The sequence below is a fragment of the Motacilla alba genome, chromosome 1, assembly GCF_015832195.1.
Source record: "Motacilla alba alba isolate MOTALB_02 chromosome 1, Motacilla_alba_V1.0_pri, whole genome shotgun sequence".
Classification (NCBI taxonomy): Eukaryota; Metazoa; Chordata; class Aves; order Passeriformes; family Motacillidae; genus Motacilla; species Motacilla alba.
In genome coordinates this window covers 65,869,877-65,888,326 of record NC_052016.1, presented here as the reverse complement: position 1 = coordinate 65,888,326, position 18,450 = coordinate 65,869,877, and positions in this window count along the sequence as shown.

The following is an 18,450-nucleotide window of genomic DNA, read 5'->3' as shown; positions in this document are numbered from 1 at the left end:
TTCCAAAGATCTTGAGAGGATATTTCTAACAAGAAATTCTTATATCATCAAGTCCCTTGGACCATGCTGTTGGCTATTGTTCCTAGACACAGCAAATGCAATCTGTGAAACTGGTTTGGCAGAGCAAATATGTGTGAATGACAGCTGAAAATTCATTCTGCTCAGTCAGTGAAACTTGGGGGAGACAGAATCAAGGCCAAGACAGAAGAGAAAGGAAAGGTGAAAATGCTGAAGGTAAAAAAAGAAGTATGGTTGATGCAGAGAAGCAGAATGGTCTGAGCAAAGAAAGACATGACAGCAAACAAATCTGAAGTGTGCAAAACAGCTTTAGATAGAAAGAATAAAAGAAAACTCATCCATCAACAGATGACATGACAACTACACATGGAGAGAAGGATGCACAGCCAGAACAATGAAAAAATTAGGCTGAATGTGTCTAGCAATTATTGCTAATTATCAGAATATCACTCCTAAGAGCACCACAGTGATTACACAGAAAGATGTGATAAATTGTTTAGCACAAAAGGGAAAGAAATGAAGCAAAACTATTCATAACTGATCCTATAAATATAAATTCTGCATATCTCAGTCTGTGTCCTCTGGCAGACTCAGCCAGAAGGTGCATTCAGAGCAGACAATCTCTGAGTGCCATCAGACAGGCAAAATACACTGGTTGGAGCTAAAATGGAGCCACTTTCCCAAGACCTCTGTCTGGCACAATGTGCATCCACCTACTCTCCACAAGAAAGTGAATATAAATCTGCTGCCAATAGACTGCTTCTCATCTTTCATGTATTCCTTCACAGGCAGGATACGAACCTCTGGGATTCTGTGACACAAAGCTACTGATTAAACACCTTTATTATGTAGCTCCCAGGCACCGCTTGGAGAGCAGCACTTAATTGCATGGTGCAAGAGAAAGAGGACAGAACAGGCTACCAGGTATTTTGGTAGAGTTTGTCTCTGCCCCCCCGCCATTCACTCCAGTGAGAGTGACAAAGGCACCTCCCCACTGCCATGGGGCTCCCGCTCTGAAGGACAGGACTGGACACCGCATCCTTTTGTAAGGAAAGCTGGACAGCGCTGAAAGAACAGAGTAGAAGGGAAAGAGAGTATTCAGTTCTCCCCTCATTTCATGCAGTTTATCACATGTGCTACCTCTCTTGTTTACTACCTGTATCTTCTGGAGGAGAAGATTCATTCCCAGAAAACTACCTAGATAAAAATGTGATACTTTTGAAGGGGAGATATTAACTGCACTTCTGATAAGAACCTATATAAAAACCCCTTTTACACTGATCTTCCTATGACTTCATTGATGCCTTGAGTGTTTTATTTGAAATGTTAGACATTCCTTAGACAGAACTATAAGGTTTGGCTTTTAGCAAGACAACCAAGGTTTTATACTTTTAATCACTGTCTGTCTTTCAATAAATGTCAAATTTTTCCTAATGCTATAGTCTAGCATATGGGTTTTTAATTAGATTTCGTGTTCTGCGTTCATTACTGGCAACTGAGAGTTTGTCAAGTAAGATTTTCATTCCTTACACTGTTTGGATTCCAGTAGGAAATAAATCTACACATGCATTCATACACAGACAGACAAGCATGCAAAAGATGGGCATGCTTTTCAAAGCAGAAAACATACAAAATTGTTCTTGCAGTGGTCACCGGGACTGAGGACCCCACCAAGAATATAAAAAGAGCAAGATAACAACAAATCCCTGCAACACTTTTGAGAAACAGAATTGTTGGTCTGCATGTTTCAATCAGAAAGATAAAAAGACATTTTAGATGAATATACACTGTATGTTCCAGTGAGGTTCAGGGTGCAACCAGAGGACTGTGTCTGAGCCACTTAGAGAAAATAAATCAGACATTGACTCAGAAGGTGGTTTGGAAGTCACAGAGAAAAGTCAATACACCCTGAAACACTGTGTAAGTCCAGATTGGTTGGAGTGTGATATTCAATATAAGAAGGTTTTCCTCTGATCACAGCAGAGAAAGCAGAAATGAACTGCCTTTGATGAGCTTCTGCAAATGTCAACAGAGAAAGCAGAAATTCTATGCTGCTTCCTGATGTGGGATATCAGGTCATCTGACAGTGACTGGTTAAATAATGGGAACACACTGTTTTCCTAAAGAGTTTTACAAATATTTCAGGACTCCCTTTCTGAAAGATTTTCTTTGCAGTCATCAAGGAGAGGTGAAATACCTTTCAACTGTCAATGTGCTGTTAACAATTTGAGCTCTACATGACACATTTGATTGCTTGGGTCAATTCTGAAATACCCTAAAAAGCCTTGGGAAACTATGTAAAGCCAGTTGGGACAGATTCAAGGTTAGAAATACAGAACACCAAGATAGATCACTATAAAAAGCATCACAACTAGTCAGGCTGCTACTGTTTAGATCCTCTATAAACTGATTAAAAAAGCAAACCAAGATGTCTTGTGAATGTATGTAAGAAAGTAAATGGTAATTAGCAAAATTCAGTGATAAAGCTGGAGCTCAGTATTAAATCTAATTCTGGAAATTTATCTAAGTCAGAAAAAGGAAAAACTTATTGCTGAGCTACCAGACAGGAAATGGATGCACAAACATGAGAGCAGGACTTCGTCATGACAAGAGACTGTTCAGAGTAGAACCAGCAGCACGCCTCAAACAATCAAGTTCATGTTGTTCTTCACAGGCATTTGTGCAGCCTTAAAGATGCTTTTATCCCCAGTCATTCTCTTAGGTGTTTGACTGTCCTTCCAGTTAGAAAATCTTCCTATCTCCTGATCATACTGGTTGCTTGCTGTAACTGAAGGCTGTGACTCCTTGTGCTATGTCCTGCTGACGTGTAAAACAGCTCATTCCTTTCTCAATTGGCACAGCCCTTTGCCTCCTCTCAGCATCATCTACCACCAGAAAGAAAAGCACTGATAGAATAGGATTCCTTTCACACATTTGCACAGCTAAGTCATTCTGAAGTTGTCCACGTGGGCTGTGATAAAGCAACACTTCTGCATGACAGCGAGGAAAGAAGCACCAAACAGAGATCTAAGAAAATAATAACAAAGCGGTATCTCAAAAATAGCCAAACACCCTAGCTATTTTTTTTTTACTTGCCGTATATACAACTGGTCATCAGATCAAAAGGAAAGGGATTTGACATGCCACAAACCACAGCCAGGTGACAGTATCCTTTGCACATGCCAATAGCAGCAATGAAGTGACAAGTATATGGTACACACAATAAAAAGCACCACAGAAACAGATAGCACCACCAAATAAGACTTCATTCTTTTTCCTGTCTTTTTAGCTGAAGTGTAGCCACAAACTAGACCAGACTCCTTTTGCACTGCTGCAGGAGCCTGCTCCAAGGACCTGGTATATTCAGGATGTAGCAAAATCCATGTTGCCTTATCTCTCTGCAGCCACAAACTGTTGGTGATTTCAGTTCAGTTCAGTTGGTGGAGAGAACTAAGTCCTACAACATTCCAGAAATGCTGCTATTCAATGTACACAGCTGCTGACTAAGAACCATGGCTAATGTTTTGCTGAAAATATGACCCAAAAATTCCCATCCAGCACCTATTTTACACTAAATTTTCTAAAATCTTCCTGAGGTGTCTAAACACAATGATGGTTTCTGAAATGAGAGGTGGCATGGGTGGGAAATAATTAGTGGCAGGGACGAGGGGAAAGGACCACTATTATTTTACAGGAAGCTTTTAACATGACTGAATATTGGGATTTGGAGGAAGGATCCAGGTGAGATAAGTATGATGCCCAGTGGCAGAGGAAACAAAGAAGGCTTTAGGGGTGGCACTAAGAGCTCCTTTTTGTCTGCATTAAGCTTACACTGATGGCTTCAAAAACATAATTGCTTCTAAAATAGTCAAATTATGCATTATGAACACATTATCTCGTGGATTTTGATCGCTTTTTCTGCCGACAAATGATTCACAAAATGATCCAGATTTCTGCAAATGTACCCACTTAAGGCTTAGCAAGTGGTCTAAAAACAGATCTTTTCAGCACAGAGAGAAACCCCTCAGCCAGCTCAGCTCCGTTGGTAGGTCAGATAGATAGATCTTCCATTAGACAGTCATTCTCTCTCACACACATACACACAGGTCAGGACATACTATCCAGCTCCTATATTATGGCAGCCTCCTGAACGTTTCTCAGCTTACAAGAGCAATTGCCATGGAAATGTTGTGACAATCCCCTCAAGGCAAATCAGTGGTCCACACAACAGCATTTCTGAGCTCAAGAGGTCCCTTTTCAAGGCTATATTGAATTGAGTAAGTCACACCATTACTGAGGCAGTCTCAAGACTGGCAGTGCAAAACTATACAGTGATTTGCCAGCCTTAATCGCTTTTCAGCTCTATGCAGCAGCTCTCTGGAAGTCCTGAGACATGCTTTTCCAGCACTTCCACACTATAACTGAAGCATCCATTGTTAAGGAGCTGTTTTCAATTTTTCTTAGCAGTCCCTTTTGTGGCAGGGTCAGCTTTTTAAGGACGGCTAGCACTCCTTTAGTGTCAAAAGGATCCCAGTTTCCAAGAAAAAGATCCCACAAATTAAAAAGAATTAAACAGATTATTTAAATATCCTAATACGGTATTATCACAGCTCAGATTATGTCTGTGTTCATTCTTCAGCACAGCTAACCTCCTCTGCTATTTCATATAGCTTTCAGGTATGAGCCTTGTAGGGGTTTAGGATTCACTTTCTTCTTTCCATTCTTTACCTCTTCACATCTTTTCTTCACTGAAGGTTTCTCTCTCCTGTCATTTTTGTGATACATAAGTGTTAAAAATTAGAGCTTATCGTGACCTGCTGTGCAACATCATCTTCCCACTGCCCTAGAGCTGCTATAACCTACCACAGATCAGAATATTTTCTTCTGTCTTTTATATAGGAGAGACTCCAGTTTTCAGTCATTGCTTATAACCAATAATTCTTTGAGATCAAAGGTCAGGAGCACTTGAACTGAGGAAGGGAAGCTTGCCAAATATATAGACCCATTGTAAGCTCTAAGGTCCTGTTAGCGTACACTCCTCTCTGGGGTCCGGTTCAGTGCCATCTCTCCCTGTAAGGGAGATGTAACTGCTCTGTAACTGCTCACTAGAAGAGCAAGAATGACAGTCTGGGAATTTAGGAGACTTGCTCAGGGACAGAAATTATGTAGGATAAGTAAGAACAGAACAAGGACTTTAGTTCATGGTACGTGTCAATGCTGAGTTTGAGGAAACACCCATAAAAGACATTCATTCTTCTCTGATGTGTTTGCTGATATGCCCAACAATGCAAAGCATTACAGTGACAATGCTGATGTGGGGATAACCTTTCTGTTAAGAGCCAGGCTGAAAAATAATTCATTTCCCACTGGCTGCCAAATGGCCATTTCCACAGTCACAGCCCATGGTATGTAGATGGAGGCTTTTGTATTCAAACTGCACTTGCAGTCACCCTGCTCAGCCCTGTTAGGAGTACATACTCTCTTGAGGAACCATGATGATGACAACAAATGTTAGTAGCCTGCTCATAAGGAATTGGTTCTCCTAATTCACTCCCTGAAACTGCTTTCTGCATTGTCACCAGACCAGTCCCTCCTCACCAAATGGCAATCACTTCCAACGTCATGGCCCTAGCAGAAGCTGGCTCCCTCTTCCCACTCAGTTAACTCCCACAGAGTTATTCTCACCCCTCCAGTGCCTGCAAAGCTTGAGTTTACCCACCTCGAGGTGGGTAGATCTGAGATGGTCATGACAAGCTCCATGATGCATGTGCCCTCTACCCACACAAATAGAGATGGTCTCAGCTCACCAGGTCCACCACCATTCCCTATTTCTCCAAGCTGTCATATGCCTGATCCCACTGTAGCCAGACTCATGAGGAAAGTGCAGGTCCATCTTAAAGTCAGGGGCCTGCTCAGCTGTCCCTTCCTTGAGAAATGTGTAGCTCTGCTTGCTAATTATAATCAACAAGCGTGGAAAGGGATGTGGAAACTTTTGTGACCAAGCTTGGACCAGTTTCAAATTTGCCTTGCCTGCCCAAATGCAATACTGTTTTTCTTGAAAGGCTCATTGCTAATATTATAATCCACACTGGCAAATAAATGTACACATCGCATTGATTACTAGAATGACTGAAATGAAATTACTTGCTCACGTCTTTCTGTCTTTCTTATCGCCGCACATGTAATTTTCCACTCTATTGTACTTGCTCTGAACTCTGCTTTGAAGAGTTTTTCCATTTACTGAAATACTAACCAGTCACAACAATTTATTTGCACTTCTATTGTGCCTGCCTCCCCTCAGAGAATATCAACACAAATTACAAACATCAGTGATTTTAGCCTCCATTCACTCCAGCAACATAATCCCCAGCCTACAGATGAGGAAACTAAAGCGTGACTTGTCCAAAGTCATATAGGAAACTCACTCCAGAAATCTGTGGTGTCTTAAGGATGCTGGAGGCCATGGCTACTGTGAGCATGTGCATCAGAAACACTCTCTGTACGTGCAGTGAGGCAAGCTCCCTGAGCAGGAGGTGTGGATTCACTCCATCTGAGTCTCCAGCCTTGCGGAGCCACTGCCCAGAAAGTCTGACCTATTTGGCTGTCAGGCTGCTTTTGAAGGAGAGACACAAAACCTGAGCCTTAGGGTATAATAACTAAAGAAATCACTGCCAAAAATAAGAACTAATTCCTGCACAGGTCCCTACCAGATGAAGTTTTAGGCCACACTTTAGAAAGTGATGTGCACATCAGCAGAAACTTCATTTCATTTTCCTCCAGGAGATGTCTATAGTCCTTCTATCCCTAACCCTCACCAGTGGTCTGGAAACAATGTCATTAGGCAATTAGAACAGAATCCACTCAATCATCTTGGCTCATATGTTGAACTTTGAATGCTAGGCTTATGATGAGGCAGAGCTCCTCAATTGTGTTTCAGTCCCTAAATAGCAAATATGGAATAGTGAAGACTTCAACAGAGAGATTATGTACCCAAATCAAGTGACCAAATATAGATGGACTACATAATTTTTGGAGTTTTTTCAAAAACTTTTATCATTCCCAAATATTTACATAGAAGCCTTATAAATACTTAGATAATTACTATGGAAGAATCATTTAAACAGCAGCTTAAAATATAAGCTAAAGTTGAATACATAAAGTAGGAGGACTAGACCTTATCCTCATCCTGTATGCCAAGTTCAGTTTGTTTTGGTTTTACATTCAAGCAAAAACACTGTCAAAATTTATTTCCTTAGAAATCAAAATTATTTTCCATTCATAATCTATTCAGTAAAAATCATCATACAGCTAACCTTTTTAACACAAATACCATGGGAGCTGAATTTTCAGTTGTTCTTTTACAACGTGGAGAGTCACAGGGAAATGAGTTGTCATCTCCCTCTTACAACTGAATTCACGCTGTGCTAGTTTTATAAGTTGCCTGCTCACACATCAGACATGGATCTATCCTGAAAATATAGGTGAATAATAGATTTGATAAAATATGTTGTTTTCACATGATAGAAACTGTGTAAATTTGATTTGCATTTATTTGACATTTCATTTGAAAAAAACTGGAGTGAAACTTTCAAAATGGCACATTTCATTTCAACACTTTCAAAAGGAATCTTTTGCATTTTTTATTTCAAAATGGCTTTTTCATATCAAAATTGACCTCATTTAAAAATAAGAGGATTCAACTATATAGGGAATGGGTGGTTTTAGCTGGCTACACATTTTAGTCCTGCCACTATGAAGCAAGTCATATTGTTTTGGGGTCCTGCATCTCCCCCCAAAAAAGGAGACATGTTCCAGTTTGATGTGTGTTGAGCTAGCTTGCTTTTTTTTTTTTTTCTCTCACAGTTTTTTGTCTCAGTCTTGGGTAACATTAATCTCCTTCAACTTAATTCCCCCTAAATGCAACAGTGTAATTCACACGTTTATGTGCAGGTGTCCAGGGTGCCAGTGTCTGCATCTGAGGTGGGTTTCATCCAAGAGCAAAAGAGAATAGAACCAACAGAATCTACAAAGGTACTGGGCACAACCTAGAGTAAACACATACACCTGATTATTAAGGAAATCTCCAGTTTCAGTGACCGTGACAACTGAGGGACCTTTGTTTAGGTATTCAGGTGCCACACACTGTAAGCATCTACAGTGTGTGAGCACCTAAGCCGTTTGAAGTGCCCTAGGGTACCTTGCCTTGCCTCTGTCTGGTCTCAGCAGATGCATTTCCCATGGCCCCTGACACAAGTACCTCTACTAGGGCACCTCAAACAGCCCTAAAAATATCAGGGTGGAAGACAGAAGTAAACCCCACATGTTTAATCTAACCTACCTAACATGCAAAAGTACTCCAGAGTGTTATCAGGCCTACCTGTTTTAACTATTTCATGTTTTCCTTAAGGAGAAGGTGAATCAGCTGGGCAGTGTTTAACTCTTTCTATGGATAGTGCCTATTCAACTAGCTTAGAACAGTATGTGTTTTAGATTGGTAAAGGTGCATAAAATAAATTTCATTCCATTTGATTCATGTGGCTTTGCAGTACAATAACAAGTGTGAACTTTGAATATTCACAGCAAACTCGTCACACTGAGAGGAACATGAATGTTACACAACCAGTCACAACAAGCACTTCATGAGCTATTCATTAATATTTTGCAAAGAGGAAATGTGGGTTCAGTTTTATAATTAAAGCATCCATGCCAAATCATTTGCTGTATTATAAGAAAACTACTCATTACAGAGTCATAACAGCACTTAGTTTCACTTGTGGAAGCCCAGGCAGTGTTCTAAATGGCACTTGGGGGATTCATGTTGCCAGCTTCAGGCATCCCAGCGAACCGCCTAAATTAGAAGCCCAGTTTCCCTGGGCTCCCTGCATAATCCACCGGGAGAAAACAAATGGAACCAATCTCCCTGTAGAACACTTCGGTCTCAAACACCAATCCATTCTGCAGGCCTTAGAGCCCTTCTAGCCCTATAAATTACTAAAATCATTAATAAATTAGTTTGTGGCTGCTCTCACGTGAGTATCTAGGACCTTGCAACACACCCTGGAGTGTCATGGCTATCAGATAGGAAGCACAGACCCCTCTGGAATTGCTGTGGGGACCGGGCACAGCACCTCTGACAGCTCTAGACCTAAACTACATTAAAGTCTAAGTGACTTCCCACTTCACCTCAAAATTCCCAGAAGTTTGTCCTTAATTACCCATGCACACTAAAAGGGAACTCTATTTTGAGGCTAAGTATTTATTGACTGCCTAAAGCTCTATTGCAGTCGCGGATTAGGCAGACAGGTGACATTCAGGAGACTAAGTCTCTTGGAAAAGCTCAGTGTGTACTGGTCTGGCAGAAATTCCATGGGAAGCCAAATGTCCCTCTTGCTGAAAAGGCTCTTTGGTGGCAGACGAAAAAGGTAATGTAACGATTTAACGGTAATATTTGAAATTCACTTCACTGTGTTTAGACTTGTTCCCTCCACAATTGTCTCCCCCCTTGTCTGGACTGAACAATCCCCGTGATGTAACTATGGAGGTCCTTGAGATGTGTACCATATTTGGGACAAAACAATGCTATTATCATACAAATGATGCTGAAGAGCCTGCCTCTTGTGCAGGCTACACTAAAAAAATGAATGAAAAAAAGATTAGATTCTGTGAGATCCTTCCTCACAGGAACAATGTATTGTAAAGCAGATTTGCTTCATTTCCTTCAAAATCCCTCAGATAATGCAGGACAACGCTTTTCAATGGTTCCCACTATAAGCACTGCATGTCTGAGTAAATGGGAACATGGTACACTTCAGAAATCATTGTAAAGAATTACTGTTTATCTGGATAAGGAAGGGTAGTCTTAAGACCTGATTATGCCTACTGATCCAAATGCATTGAAAACTCTGTCCTCATTTTCACATTCCTCAAGTAGCAAAACTTGACATCTGTGCAAAAACTGTCCCACCGAACAAAAAATATGGCTGCTAGTGCAACTAAAAGGGCTAGAGTTTGTTGCTAATGAAACTTTCACCACATTTTTATCTGTCCTTCAGAGAAGTTTGTGGTTATTGTTTTTTTAAAGTTCCCACAGGAAATCTCTGCGGTTTTATCTGCACTTGGAGGGTCTTGTAAAAGGTTGGGGCATGTTTGAATGCTGAAGAAAATATTCAGAATGCAGATTTGTAAACTAGGGCAGTTATTTACTCAGAACAATTGAGCCTGGGCATAAAAGCCAGGAAACACATATACAGTGAGAGGGCTGGATACCAGCTCTACGTGCTCGCTGCCTATCTGTGGTTCTGAGCAGAACTGAGTATGTCTCGGCCAGTGACACCAATGAGGGATGAGGATTTTCAGCATCTCACAGGCTCTGACTGCTGCAGGGCTGTTTGGATGGACCATTCCAGAGTGTGCATGCCTGCTATAGTTCATGGAAATATGGCAGTGGGGATATATCAGCTTGCACCTGGATTTCTGCTCTAGCTTTATTTAAACACATGGCACTGGTTCTGACTGCTGTTATTTGTTCATCTCTTTAACACTAGAACTGCCACAGTCACAGTTATCCTCTGTAATTTGGTAGTATCCTGGCAACTATTTTAATTAAAGGATGACATCACCAAATATTCCTAAACAGTCTTTCCATCCTGTAAAACATGGCTGATACATCCCTGAAAGATTTGTACCTGTTTCATGGAGAGAAATGCTGAAGTCAAACATTTGGTCATTTGCGTAGTGAAATCAGTCGTCGGCTGTAGTAGGGAGCAGGCTGCAAACGGCGCTGATTTCATTATGCACAAAGAGCAGGTATTGAAATGATTCAGCATTCAGGCTCTGCCTCCTAAAGATTGCCCACCACACAAAGCAGGGTAATATAATTGTTAAGAACGGAGGGGTACATTTTCAGAATGCTTTGCTCAGCAGTTTATTCTCCTGACTCTGATTAAAATTAATGGGAGTCATGCAGCTGAAACCCCATGGATTGCTCATGGTTTGATGACACAATGCAGCTGCAAACGAAGGCAGGATTGTGAAGAGTCAGGTACAAAATGGCAATTTTTGCTCCATTTAACCATAATCTCTTTTCCAGCTCTCAGCACATTAACCACTTTTCTGCTGATCGTGTCTGAAATGTCTAAAACTAAGCGGTGCTCTTTAGAATGCCCTATTTCAGCAGTAAAACTGAGACCTTGTCAATATAGCCACTAGTACCTATGGTAACATCTATCTTGTAATTCGTTCTCCGAAGTAGAAGGAATTTTACAATGTGGATTGATGCAGGATGCTTTTCATCCTTTTGCAGGCTGCTAATAATTCCTTACTAAGATACGTGAAGGATTAACTCCTGGAATGCTCCACAGGTGCTACTGCTAAATCCTGTTTAGTGCATTGCGCAATTAACAAACAGTATTTTTCACTGTATGAAATAAACTTGTGTGATTTATGGTTACAAAATAATTCTTGGCCAAAAGTACATGGTGAATGTTGTGAACAAGCTATAAACATACACTATTTAAAGGTAAAATTTGTAAAAGCTTACTTAATAAAGTACTTCCAGGAAATTTTGGTTTAGCCTTATTTCTCTTGAAAGCTGAAAGTCCAGAAAGCTTGTGGTCTGTCCTTGTTATTTGTTCACCCCCAAAAGCTTTTCAAAGCCAAATAATTCAACCTCTTCCTTCCCATTTTGATAACAAACCTGTGTCTACACTATCACTTTTATCCTGTAAATATCATCTTTAGACTACCTTGGACATAGCACTTAGGACACTCACCCCAAAACCCACCATAGGCTGACAGTGGAAAAACTTCTTGTTCATGTTTTACAGACATATTTCATATAAAACACTGTTTTCCAAGCTGAAAAAAAAAAAAAAAAAAAAAAAGTGTATCCAATATGATATCCTGTGAGGCATGGAAATCCCAATGCTGGAAGCTGAAGCTATGCACTAACAGATCTCTACTCATAAATATCCAAGGATGAGGAACCATTCTGCACTGGTGTTCATCCACACAGTGTTTCTTCACTCACTCTGCTCTCTGTCTCTGCTCTCCAAGCAGGTTTCTTCAAGAATTAGTTATGAAAGAGCTGGGATCTCTCACCAGTATGTCAGTCTGTGTCACTTAAACTCAGCCCTATTCTTCTTGCAATATACATAATGCTGTGGTTTTTTTGTGAGGGTTGTAACAATGGATTTCTGTGATCTGCTTATGAATCCACCTCCATTCCCAGGAGGAATAAGTGCACTTAAAAAGCCATTTATTTATAAATCTAACTACATTCAAATGCTTTTAGGAAGGTTGCTTTGGAGCAGAAAGACATTCCTTGCTCATACTTCTCCATATAGAAACATGAAGAATTAACACTGGATAAAAATAAAAATCAACAGATCTTTTTTTTTTTTTTTTTGTCTTAAGGCTCTTATGCCATGACTATCACCCCAGAATCCAGACATCACTCCAGGGATCAGAATAAGAAAAATAATTGCCAACCTCCTTGAGCCTTTTTCTGTGCTACAGATGCACATCTGAATCTCTCTGGGCCACTTCTCTTACAGCTGATACAAAGGGAAAAGCAGGAATTATTCTGAGCTACGGAAAAGAGAAAATACTTCCCATCTCCAGCAGAGAACAGACACACAGTTAAAGCCCCCAGGCCCTCAATAAGAAGACATCAAAGAATCACTTCCAGAACATAATCCGGTTGCCAAAGATTTGCACTAGGAAATCCCCAGGAGCTGGTGATGCCAGAAACAGTACCATTCCCCATCCTGGATCCTGTCCTTTGTGGCAGGGCTGCTATGACGCTGTACAGACTGCACCCCCAAGTTTTTAAGGAAGTCATACTGGTCAAAAGGGAAAAAAGTCTCAGTAGACAAAAGCCCAGGTGCATACACTTCTTTTGTCCCACAGAAATCCGACTGTCCCCCATTCTGGAAAGCTGCAGATTCTTCAAAGGAAGAGAAGATATAAAAGGAATGTTTTACAGATAAAGAGCTCTTTCACAACTTCCAGCTGACTTTTCCTCCTTCCCCATTTTTAAAGGCATGGAATTTTGCATGAATATGAGGATTATTATTATATCTTCCATTCCTCACATTGAGGTTTCCAAGAAAAATTACTGCTAATGAAAGACTGGGTGGCCCAGAGGAAAACCACTTTATGAAGAGCTAACCATTATTATTCCCATTTTAAAAGCCAAACTAATCTTTTCCTTTTTCCTAATCTTTAAAATAGACCAAAATGGAGATGCAGAAAATCTTAAATCAAGCTGCTTTTTATCACTCCAAACTTTCCTGAGTTCCAAAGACTCAGGATCTTTAACGTCACTGTTTCTTGGGGGTATTTTTCATCACAATAAAACAATTCAGCAGAGAATGTTTCCATTCAAAATATTTCAAATTGCATTCCTGTCAAATGTATAAAATGTCCTGCATTATGCATAAGAAGGATTTGTACCTCAGCTTTGCTAACATAAAACAGTATTTCCAGCATAGGCAACTAATAGAGCAGGTTAATGCTCTGGGGTCTGTTCATAATACAGATGATAATGATTTGAGCAGCCTGTGTATGTGCTTCCCACATAAACATCAAGAACCTGAGCTCTTTTCATCAATCTTTCCAACAATGATCTTCTATCACACGGACAATGGCAGCAGTCTTCCATCACCTCGGTCTTTCCAGAGTATTCTTTGGCCCTCCCAGATTACAGGTCAGGAGCTAATTAATTGAGTCACACAGATGTATGTAAAATGAGCCGAGAATCCAGTAGGTTAACCAACCTGCAGCTCACTAGGTAAAGGCACAAAATTTATTCCCACCCCCAGCTGCAGAGTGTCCAGCACTGAGGAAGTCGCCTGTCAATGCACCCATGCCACACTGCACTGAGGGGCTCATCAGGAATTTCTGAACAAGCTGGGTCATTTCTGTGGCAGAGTGCTTGCACTCTGGAAGACAGTTAGCCACATTAGCATAGCCTGCTAGCCAAGTGCTCATGTTAGCATCTGCTAGAACAGCTATCCTGTTCTTCAGCTTCAAGAATCTGTCTATACTGCCAAATGAAAGACAGCAAAGAGGATTCTGTCCTTGCTCCAAAAGGCACTGGCAACTTTGCATCATCACAGCTGAGTGACTTAAGTGTCACTGTAAGGATTTGCACTGCAGGGAATAGACATGTCTGCAGCTCCCCACGTAATACTGTGAGAGACCTGAGCTTCTCACAGGGGGATGCAGAACAACCAACAAACACACTGAGCCAGCCAGAAGAAAATGCCAAAGAATGAAATCTCCCAGTAAGTTGGCACTGCAGCACTAGGAGCCAGAGCCAAACCCCATACAAATCCACATATCCTTCAATTCTCGTTACAGCAGGGAATAATACAGGTGCTGAGGTTTGGGTGAAAATTCTCCATTCCCCCTCTGAAAACTGTATTACCGTGCAAGCAGGAATGAAATATCCCTGAGCCCTAAGGAATAATGACTGCCAAATTCTTCTGTGTTTCTCTGAGGAAGAAGTGCTAGCTGGTTCCTCCTCTAAAAGGCAGCTTCTGTGTATCTCATGCACACCATTCAGGAACATCCAGTGCAGGAGGCAGGCCATGGGACCCTCCATGTTCAGGATATTGCTTGGGCTAGGGTATTAGCCCTATCTTCTTGGGTTTTTTCTCTTTACAGCTCCTTAATCCTTTCCTTTCCAACCAGATTGGGCCAAAACTCATCAGCAATATAAAAGATTGTGCCAGTTCAAAGTGTTGTAAACTGTGAGATTCCAGGTAATCAGTCCATTGTCCTAAAGGATGATTAAAGGAGTTGTAGGTCAACTGAAATGAGAATCAACACACATTCTATAAGGTTTAGAAAACTTGACCAGGGTGGAAGAGGCAGGAATCGGAATCAGGACTTTCTTTATCTACGAAAGAGAAGCTATTGTAGCTTTATGAAAAGCATTATCCACTACACAAATGGTTCTTACACAGAAGAGAATTAAGAGACTTGTGCTTTGAACTTTTTCCAGACAGACCAACAAAACATTCCCAAACTTCAGGCTACGGATGTCCAGTGGCAGGATTATCACTGCATCCTTGTCCTGTTGCTACACACTTCTGTGAAGCCTCTGTTACTGGCCACTGCTGTGTAGAGATGCTGGGGGAGCTGAGACTTTGGTCTCAGCAGCATAGTCATGCTTATCTCCTTAAATCCACTTAATTTTCAGCAGAGAAGGTTTATGAAAAAATTTCCTACTTTTGAGGGTAGTTAAGTGCCAAAAGAGGCCACTAGGGAGACTGTGAAATCTCTATCATTAGAGATTTAAAAAAACAGATTATATAAACAGCTGTCAAAGGCAGCTCAGACATAACATGCTCCTACCTTTGAGCAGAGGAGTGGACAAGGAGATCTCCTGGGACCTGAGTCTAGGATTCCGCCCTCTTTTGCACAGCTCTAGCCAAAAGCAGTACACTCAGATGTCTCCTTCCAGTGACACTTCCTGCCATCAGCAGACCCACTAGCTGTATAGCACTGTTGTCCAAACCTTCTCTCTCCAGCATAAGACATGGACCCAAGGCAGAGAGATGTACGTGGGATATAGCTGTGTCCAGTCACTCCATAGGAATCACACTTAGCAGGCAGAAGTTAAGGAAGTTTAGGAGCTGCTGAGTTGGGGACTGGACCACCAACTTCCAACCTCATTGTTGAGGAAGAGCAAAGGTTTAGAGCCAGATTTGCCTTCACATGTGCTCACAGGACAAGTACAGCCAACCTGGCCAAGCATAGTGGAGAATGTAGGCCAGTGGCAGGAGCCATTCCCTGAAGGCCTGAAGAAAGGTTGCCCATGAATCCTCCCTCCCTCCCTGTACATGGCTGACAGCTTGCAAACTGGCAGCAACCCAGAAAGCAGAGGGGAAGACACACACATTCACCCTCACACGTGCTCACTCTTACAACCCGTCATGTTGCAAGTCCTTAATTCTCATCTCTCCAAACCCAGCTCACCAACAAAGCAAGCATTTTGTCCTATTAGGAGAGCTCCTAGTCCTGCAAAACGACAGGTTGTTTGGCAGTATGAAACAGGTTGTGGCTGCAGACTCTGCACATGGCTCACATTTGTGCCATTGGTCTGTGGCTTTCAGGGAGCAACTGTTGTGTAGTGACAAAAAAAAGCAAAGAAAGAAGGGAGAGAAACCAAATATTTACAGGAGAAAAAGTGATTCTACCCCACATGGTACAAATTTAGGGATGCATTGTAGCTACATCATGTGCTATAGCTACTGAAACAGTTTCCAACAGAATGTTTACACTGTTGTCTGGAAGCATATTGTTTGCCTACTTTTCAAAGCCAATTTATATGCAGCACACATCGCAGCATGCACGAAAATTCAGACAAAAACACAGATGCATGCAACAATCCCTGGCCAGCTCTTGTTGTTCCTTATTGTTTGTTTCTCAGAAGCACCCAGGAAAGAGGAGGAAGGTAGTAGCCCATTATGCTGGGTGCTGTACTTCACCAAACTCAAAGACAGGTATTTCACTTGAGGAACGTGCAGTCTCTGTTTAAGACAAGATATAACAAGTAAATGTAACACAGAGTGAGGGAGTGACATACGGGAATGAATAATAAGAGAGTTTATGTGTGCCAGCTTCATGCGCTCATGTGCCAGCTAATTGAATACACGATGCATATAAATACCAGTCTATTGAAGGCAACAAGTTAACTGTAGCCAGTTAGTAATTTATCAGGAGCTTCACAGAGAAATCAATGAGAAATTTGAAGGAGTCCAGGAGTCCAAGGGCATCCTAGAGAAAAGTGTCAGGTGGGATAAACAGAAGGGTATGTAACAAGGGAGCAGGAGGATGAAGGAGGTTGGCATTGTTGCATTGTTTAGACAGCAAAGTAAGGAGGCTCGGGTAACTTGGTTGCTGAGAGGAAAGGATGTGGAAGTCTTGGATCAAAGAATAGAGAGTTTATCTCTAACCTATTAAAGAAATAGTGAGACCAAGGAGGACAGCAACAGGCAAAAAAAGAATGTCACTGCACTTTGAATAGACCAGGCAGAAAAAGGTCAGTGAGCGTAGGAAGGTCTGAGTGAAAAGGGTCAGACTGCAACTCATATCATTGCAGGAAAGAGCCTTCTCAAGAAACAGTGTAGAGCCACTAAACTGGTAAGAGTCCATGCTGGTAAGTATCGGGTAGGGTCTTCTCCACATCCAAGGAAGAAGGAAAGGAGGGAACACTTCCCAAGCAAAACAGAGGTAGCACCAGCAACTGGAGAGGGGGCAACAGGGCCAGCGAGTGAGGCCTGCCCAAGACTGTGTGCCATGGCCAGCTCAAGAACACACCTTAATTTTAACAGCCAGCTCTACTGAACCACCTTCAGCCAAGGCCTGAAAGGACATGTCTAAGAGAAGAAGTGAAAAGATGTATTACTCCCACTCCTTGAAGTGCTCCTTTGCAGAAGATCCCCTCTCCCTTCATGCCATCAATGCATGGATCAGAGCCAAGTCTCCCACCTTAGGTGTCTTGAGATAAGTGGTGTGAAAACCATTCATCAGCAAAATTGCCTCTAAGTCCCTGTACTGCAGTTCCCTGTGTCACCACGCAGACAGATGTCCTCTCCACCTACCTCTGTGGCAGGAACTATTTATGTTCAATATTGTTTATAGACCCCAAAACCTCCATGGGGAAATGCCAAGTCAATAGGCTAAGAGCTGAAATAAAGTCATTGTGTGCTTTTATTTTTTCTGCCTTTAAAAGGACAGTGACCTTTTTACAACTCTGCAAAGCCTCTTATTAACAGAAGCGCTGCCAGCGCCCCAGGGGCACTTATGTACCTCACTTCCCACCATGCCCACCCACTGTGGCTCCCCCCAATGATCCCACACCCAGCTCATCACAGCCCAGCCCTGCCCAGTCTTGGACTGTCCCCAGAGGAGTGCCCAGTGCCTGGGGCTGCCCTGGTACTCCCCAGCTGCACTGATCCTGGCAGGGGCAGTGGGATGGTCCCTGGCTGCCTGGCCTGCCCTGACAGACCCATGGGGAGTCCCCACTGCCACCTGAGAAATATTAGCACAGGACAAAAATCAAAGGATAAGCTCAGCCTTGCCAGCACCAAAACATCCCAACCCAGCCCCTCTACACAAGATATTTTGAAGTTTTGAAAGTGCTTTGAAAGGGATGTTTCTGCTTTTCTTCTGGTACTGAACTACCAAGGGCCAACCCAGTTGTGCTTTATCTACTCTGCAGTGACACTGAGTGGCATCCTGAAGAGATGGCTGCTATCACGATCTTCCCCCCTCAGTGGTCACAGTGGAGCCTGGTGCCAAGCCACAAAGGGTCTGGGCCACACTGCAATTGAACATGGTGGGCAGCCAGAGCATCCCCACCTCCAGAACACCACAGAAGCCTCCAGTCCAGGCCAAATATGATTTCCAAACAGGAGA